Raw genomic sequence first — 7,667 nt, 5'->3', positions numbered from 1 at the left:
ACGTCTTTTCCGAGGGGCATTAAAACCATCTTGTTAAGCTACTGTGACCTCCACGTCTGTTCAAAGGGACATCAAAAGTCTTCTTAAGCCACTCTGAACTCCACAGCTCTTCCTAGGGGCATTGAAATGTTGTTTTTAATTACCTCTAACCTCCACGACTCTTCCAACGGACATTGCATTTCCTCCTAATTTTAGTCAGCTTTTGCTTTTCAATGCAAAGGCGAAAACTAAGGGAGACCCACTCCCCAATAGTGGGTAGAAGGTTTTTAGTACGCTGTAATCCACGTCTGTTTCAAGGGGCATTGCAGTTCCTCATAATTTTTGGAAAGCCTTCCATTCACTGCTTAGGCCAACAGTGTACAGGAGACCCAGTTGATATAAATGGAAAAAACGGTTTAGTTAAGGCCCTCTGACCTCCATGTCATTTCCAAGGTACATTCGAGTGCCTCAAAACTTTTGGTAGGCATTGCACTCACTGTATGCCCTATAACTGTGTAGCCAAACCGCTCCTTTTGTTACAGAAACATATCCTACAAGACATATGTGGTTGACTGGCCTGATATTGATGTGAATGGTCCCTGTTCCTCCTGCTCTTTCTCCTTTGCCACCACCTCATCCATCATTCATCACCTGAAGCTTTGTTTTAATGGGAGTCATAGAACTGGGATAGTAGCAGGAAAACATCCAGCAATCCTCGGAGGAGGTAGGATATGCGCCAAAACGCTGACCACCTCAGGCCTAGCCGCTACTACATACATGCGCTTGCATTCCAAGAAAACAAAGCAGATGCTAACTTGTATCATCATCATCATGGTCCTCACCTTGGCACTCTCAACTCCCCTGATGGAGAAGCCAGGGCCCACCGGAGGAGTCTGGTTCTCTGGTGGGCTCGTCCAATGCTGCCCTAAAGCAGGCCAGGCTAAGAAAAGTGTGTGGGGGGGATGTTCCATGGAGAAATAGGGGCCCCTGGGGACCGTTTATGGACACCTGGCTGCCCCCAGGGGGCTGGGGACCGTGTGTGAACACCCGGCCGCGGGGCGGCTGGGGACCGAGTATGGACACCCGGACGCCCCCTGGCGGCTGGGGACCGAGTGTGAACACCTGGCAGCCGGGCGGCTGGGGACTGAGTATGGATTTCAGGCCGCCAACGCTGCCATGACTCGGTGGTCAGATTCCGCCTCCATGTGCCTAAAAAGGCCCAATTTCAAGTGCAAGCAAGTAGTATGGTAATGCAGCCTGGCGGTGGGTGGGTGGCAGGCTGCACACTTACGCTTGCATTCCAAGAAAACAAAGCAGATGCTAACTTGTATCATCATCATCATGGTCCTCACCTTGTCACTCTCAACTCCCCTGATGGAGAAGCCAGGGCCCACCGGAGGAGTCTGGTTCTCTGGTGGGCTCGTCCAATGCTGCCCTAAAGCAGGCAGGGCTAAGAAAAGTGTGTGAGGGGATGTTCCAAGGAGAAATAGGGGCGGCTGGGGACCGTTTATGGACACCCGGCTGCCCCCAGGCGGCTGGGGACTGAGTATGGACACCCGGCCGCCACCTGGCAGTTGGGGACCGAGTGTGGACACCCCGCCGCCGGGCAGCTGGGGACTGAGTATGGATACCAGGCCGCCAACGCTGCCATGACATGGTGGCCAGATTCCGCCTCCACATGCCTAAAAGGCCCAAGTTCAAGTGCAAGCAAGCAGTATGGTATTGCAGCCTGGGGGTGGGTGGGTGGTTGGCTGCATATTTGCGCTTGCATTGCAAGGAATGGGGGAGGTACAATTGAACCCTGCCCTGGGACAAGAACTTGCACGGGGATAGTTGCAAGTCTGCATCTTCTGATGCGGCAAGGATGACCTCTGATGGGCACACTTTTAGGCAGTGACCGGGGAGTCAGAGATGCTTCCAGGGGTCTTTCCCATGCTGTCCCCATGTCTTTTCAGCACTGTATGCATGTGTCACACAGCACATGGCCAGATAAGGTTGTAAAATGTTAAAATTACATTTCCCGGTGAATGCATTTGTCATGATTGAAGCAATACAAAAGTGCAAAAACGCATTAAAAATGCTACTTGTGAACATAGCCCAAGGTGTGGAGGAGTATTTTTTTTTGGGGTTATTTATTTTACCTTATACACAAGTCTTTACCCTGGAAAGGAACTTCCTTAACATATTTCACAGGAAAGCAGTTTCAGTTTAGTTTTTGAACGTTTTATTGTGAGCCCTTAAAAGTGGCTTAATACCTCTGACCACATTGTTGACAGCAGTGACCTGGGGGTCAGAAATGCTTCCTGGGGCGATCCCCATGCTGTCCCCATGTCATTTGAGCACTGTCACTATCGTTTTGGGCACTTGTTAGGCTTTTAAAAGACAGCCGGGGATGCCGCCGCGAAAATACTCGGGTCTCCCATAGACTAACATTGGGCTCGTGGTTCAGGTCGAGCACCCGAGTATCATGGCGAGCTCGGCCCGAACTTCGAGCACCCGAGCATTTTAGTGCTCGCTCTTCACTACTAAATACCCTTCATTATTTATTATTTTTGCACTTTGCGATTTACCCATTTACTTCCGGTTACTTGGGTATTTTGCTTGCCTTTGGTTTTTCTTTGTCTAGTGGCCTTATGTGAACATGCATTTAAATTTTGCCTGCAATTTATGTTTCAGTTCAGACTTCTAGTTTTTTTCTTTGTAGTTCAGTGTGCTTTAGTGCATATTAGGGTGTGGCCACCCTTTGTCTGAGCTGAATTGTTTATTCTGCCTCAGGTCTATGCTTCTACTAGGGGGTCAGTCTCTCTGCCCTTATCCATATGTACGTCACTTGACAAATGGTAAGGTTTTAATATTAGAGTTAGGACTGTCCCATAAGGGTTGCCGTGATGTGGCGGGATAGCTTTTGCATTATTTTTATCAAAATTATGTTAACTAAATACCCTTCATTATTTATTATTTTTGCACTTTGCGATTTACCCATTCACTTCCGGTTACTTGGGTATTTTGCTTCTCTTTGGTTTTTCTTTGTCTAGTGGCCTTGTGTGAACATGCATTTACATTTTGCATGCACATCAATTTATGTTTCAGTTCAGACTTCTAGGTTTTTTCTTTATATGCAATATATGCTGTATGTGCGGGAAGGGAGCTTGTATGTACACTGCTTGCTATGTGTGGGGGAGGGAAGCTGTCGGACAAAGAGGGGTCCTGCAAACATCCAACTAATGGCCCCCCATATATATTACAGGAAGGTAGGTCAAACCCAAGGATTTTTGCTGGAGCAGCCGACCATGTGCTGTGTATGGGGCCATCTCCCCCACACATATAACCACATTCATGTATATGGGGGAGTCGGGATGTGTTGTGTGGACAAGCGTCCGGTCTAAAGCTAACTAGTGTATGGGCACCTGAGACTAAGGCAAGTTATCATCCAGAAAGTCTTTCTCCAGCCTGCTGAAAAAATGCCGGATAGAGAAAGGCTTTTATCACCTAAGCCAGATCTCACAGGAGGGGAAGCAAGAAGAAAAAAGGATAAATGTAAAATAAGACACAAGTCCAGACAGTTGTCATCCAAAACTTTATCTGGTATCGACCAAGAAAATTACAATCAGTAAAAGTATAATCCACATTTAGGAAAAACACAGATGAGCTGCGTGACCATCGCTTCTTCTTCTGGGACTTTTTGGCGGACAGGTTGCTCTGCTGTCGGAGGCCTTTCTTGTTCTTGGACTTCTCCTTCATGTGGATTCTGAAGACTAGGAGGCTCCTGAGGGTCCATCTCTCCTGCCGGCAGCTCAGAGTGACTTGGAGATATGTTTCCTTCAGTCCAGGAAAGCAAGAGAGGAAAAAGATGAATGTGATGTAATAACAAGACAAAGCTAAAAAAAAACATGTATAAAAAATCATGTAACTGCAAACTGCACAAAAATGACCCCAATAACATAAGTGCTGTAGTATTAAAGAACCTGCAAAACGAGTGGTGTGAAAAGACCTGGGACTTGTCAGGAATATGTAATGTTTTGTCTAAAATGACAAAAAAAAGAAAAGATTCAAGGGATCAGCAGCATTTTATAACAGGTAAAAAATATACAAATTTGTGACAAGTGATCGGTATTAAGTATTGTGGATGATAACCAGACGTTTATTTCAAATGAAGAGTTTAATGAACGTCTTGTATTCGGCCAATTGGAACCTTCCCGGAAATGTCTGCACCGGTGATAAAATCTACTTACTAATAGAGTTCCCGACTGGACACAAAGAACTGCAGCTCATGGAGGAATGAAGCTTCTTTCCTTCTCAGCCAAGAACTTCTTATACCAGTCCCGTACGGCCTCTATCATGTCCTGATATCTAGCAGAAAGAGAAAAAATCAATTATAAACTAAATAAAATTTATTAAAGAAAAAAAAACCTCCTGCAAACATGAAGCATTTGTAGCAAAGCACAGCCATTATTTACAGGGCACAATTGTTTTACTTTATTCTATATTAGTGGCCGCTCTGTGCAAAAACTTGTGGGAAATTACTGCAGCACTAATATTGTCCACCCAGAGAGCACCCAAGTATTCCCCAATTTCTGACTCCACCGCCCGATTGCCCCCACAAGCACAATGCTGCACCGCTGTCACCTGCCTGGTACAGGCTCCTTTATAGGTTCCTTTCAGCTGTTGTTCACCAAGATGTGAAGTAATCCGAGTACAGGGTTTCCCATGTCTGAGTGCAGGGGTGGAGAGCAGAGAGGATCAGACAGGGACAGGCCCATACACAGACTGCTGGTATATAGAGGACAAATCTCACTGAACAGCAGCCACAAGAAGCTTCTGGATGGGGGCAGTGGGGGTGAGACAGCACTTCAGCAACGTGTTTGGGAGAGAAGGAAGAAAATAAGCAAATGAAGAAAATTTATAAAGTTCACAAGTCTGCAATGTGAGGAGGATAATTACATGAAGAAAACCCTCTAGGTGCAGCGTCCGCAACCGGATAACCGCCCCAAGGTCCACCTGTGTCATCAGCGCCCCCCTGCTGGACCCCTAATCAGTTGTACTGCAGACTCTGATGATTGATAGTGACACTAGGTCAGCTCTTTCCCAATGGCGGCACTAGCTGACCATCCTGTGGATAGGACAGGTGCCGGATCATTCAGTCCTTTCCCTCTTCCCCAACGTGAAGCAAACATCCCTCTGACCAGACAAACATCCCCCTGACCAGACAAACATCCCCCTGACCAGGCAAACATCCCCCTGACCAGGCAAACATCCCCCTGACCAGACAAACATCCCCCTGACCAGGCAAACATCCCCCTGACCAGACAAACATCCCCCTGACCAGGCAAACATCCCCCTGACCAGGCAAACATCCCCCTGACCAGACAAACATCCCCATGACCAGGCAAACATCCCTCTGACCAGGCAAACATACATCCCCTTTTTTTCTTTCCCATTTTACTTGCTTTATTAATTTTGCCTCCAACATTACTGACAACTCCAAGTTCAATAGATTGATAGTCTCATCTCCTGCCTTTGTATGTGGAGGCAATAAACAGCCGTATACATCCTAAACCTGTCACAAGGACTTTCTCTGCAACTCCCTACTCTCAGCTGTCCCCCTGTAACAATCCACCTTTTTCTCTTTCTCGCTCATACATTTCAGACACTTTATTAACATGTTAATCATATTTCCAAACTTACTGCATTCCACTTCATCTGATCATACATCACCGTTTAAAAGAATCACAATCACTTGTCTGCTGCGGTAATTCTTGGATTGTTTTCTTGCTGTTGCTTGGTCTTATTTTGCTGTTTGCTGTCCTTAAACCACCATCTGCCGCACAGTCTCCACATCTTGTTCCACCGGGTCGCTCTTTTGATCCCTGCAACAACAGACACTATGCGAGTATGACTTCACATGTGACATTTCCAAGTCCCTTGACCATTGTGGTGCCAATGGAGTACCCCTTTTCTCGTTATCATGCCACCGAAGCACCCCATTTCCCGCTAGCATGCCACCGTAGCACACCTTTTCCCATTAGTATGCCACCGGGCACACCTATTCCCGTTAGCATGCCATCGGAGCACACCTTTACCGTTAGAATGCCACTGGAGCACACCTTTACCATTAGCATGACACCGGAGCACACCTTTTCCCGTTGGCTTGCCACCGGAGCACGCCACTTTCCCGTTGGCTTGCCACCGGAGCACGCCACTTTCCCGTTGGCTTGCCACCGGAGCACGCCACTTTCCCGTTGGCTTGCCACCGGAGCACGCCACAGTCCCGTTGGCTTGCCATCGGAGCACGCCACTTTCCCGTTGGCTTGCCACCGGAGCACGCCACTTTCCCGTTGGCTTGCCACCGGAGCACGCCACTTTCCCGTTGGCTTGCCACCGGAGCACGCCACTTTCCCGTTGGCTTGCACCGGAGCATGCCACTTTCCCGCTGGCTTGCCACCGAAGCACGCCACAGTCCCGTTGGCTTGCCACCGGAGCACGCCACAGTCCCGTTGGCTTGCCACCGGAGCATGACACTTTCCCGTTGGCTTGCCACCGGAGCACGCCACTTTCCCGTTGGCTTGCCACCGAAGCACGCCAATTTCCCGTTGGCTTGCCACCGGAGCATGCCACTTTCCCGTTGGCTTGCCACCGGAGCACGCCACTTTCCTGTTGGCTTGCCACCGGAGCACGCCACTTTTCCGTTGGCTTGCCACCGGAGCACGCCACTTTCCCTTTGGCTTGCCACCGGAGCACGCCACTTTCCCGTTGGCTTGCCACCGGAGCACGCCACTTTCCCGTTGGCTTGCCACCGGAGCACGCCACTTTCCCGCTGGCTTGCCACCGAAGCACGCCACAGTCCCGTTGGCTTGCCACCGGAGCACGCCACAGTCCCGTTGGCTTGCCAGCGGAGTATGCCACTTTCCCGTTGGCTTGCCACCGGAGCACGCCACTTTCCCGTTGACTTGCCATCGGAGCACGCCACTTTCCCGTTGGCTTCCCACCGGAGCACGCCACTTTCCCGTTGGCTTGCCACCGGAGCACGCCACTTTCCCGTTGGCTTGCCACCGGAGCACGCCACTTTCCCGTTGGCTTGCCACCGGGCACGCCACTTTCCCGCTGGCTTGCCATCGGAGCACGCCATTTTCCCGTTGGCTTGCCACCGGAGCACGCCACTTTCCCGTTGGTTTGCCACCGGAGCACGCCACTTTCCCGTTGGCTTGCCACCGGAGCACGCCACTTTCCCGTTGGCTTGCCACCGGAGCACGCCACTTTCCCGTTGGCTTGCCACCGGAGCACGCCACTTTCCCGTTGGCTTGCCACCGGAGCACGCCACTGTCCCGTTGGCTTGCCACCGGAGTATGCCACTTTCCCGTTGGCTTGCCACTGGAGCACGCCACTTTCCCTTTGGCTTGCCACCGGAGCACGCCACTTTCCCGTTGGCTTGCCACCGGAGCACGCCACTTTCCCGTTGGCTTGCCATCGGAGCACGCCACTTTCCCGTTGGCTTGCCACCGGAGCACGCCACTTTCCCGTTGGCTTGCCACCGGAGCACGCCACTTTCCCTTTGGCTTGCCACCGGAGCACGCCACTTTCCCGTTGGCTTGCCACCGGAGCACGCCACTTTCCCGCTGGCTTGCCACCGAAGCACGCCACAGTCCCGTTGGCTTGCCACCGGAGCACGCCACAGTCCCGTTGGCTTGCAA

This window comes from Phyllobates terribilis, unplaced genomic scaffold (genome assembly GCF_046119375.1).
Source record: "Phyllobates terribilis strain yellow unplaced genomic scaffold, ASM4611937v1 Scaffold_442__1_contigs__length_1511491, whole genome shotgun sequence".
NCBI classification, from domain to species: Eukaryota; Metazoa; Chordata; class Amphibia; order Anura; family Dendrobatidae; genus Phyllobates; species Phyllobates terribilis.
This window is presented reverse-complemented; position numbering follows the sequence as displayed.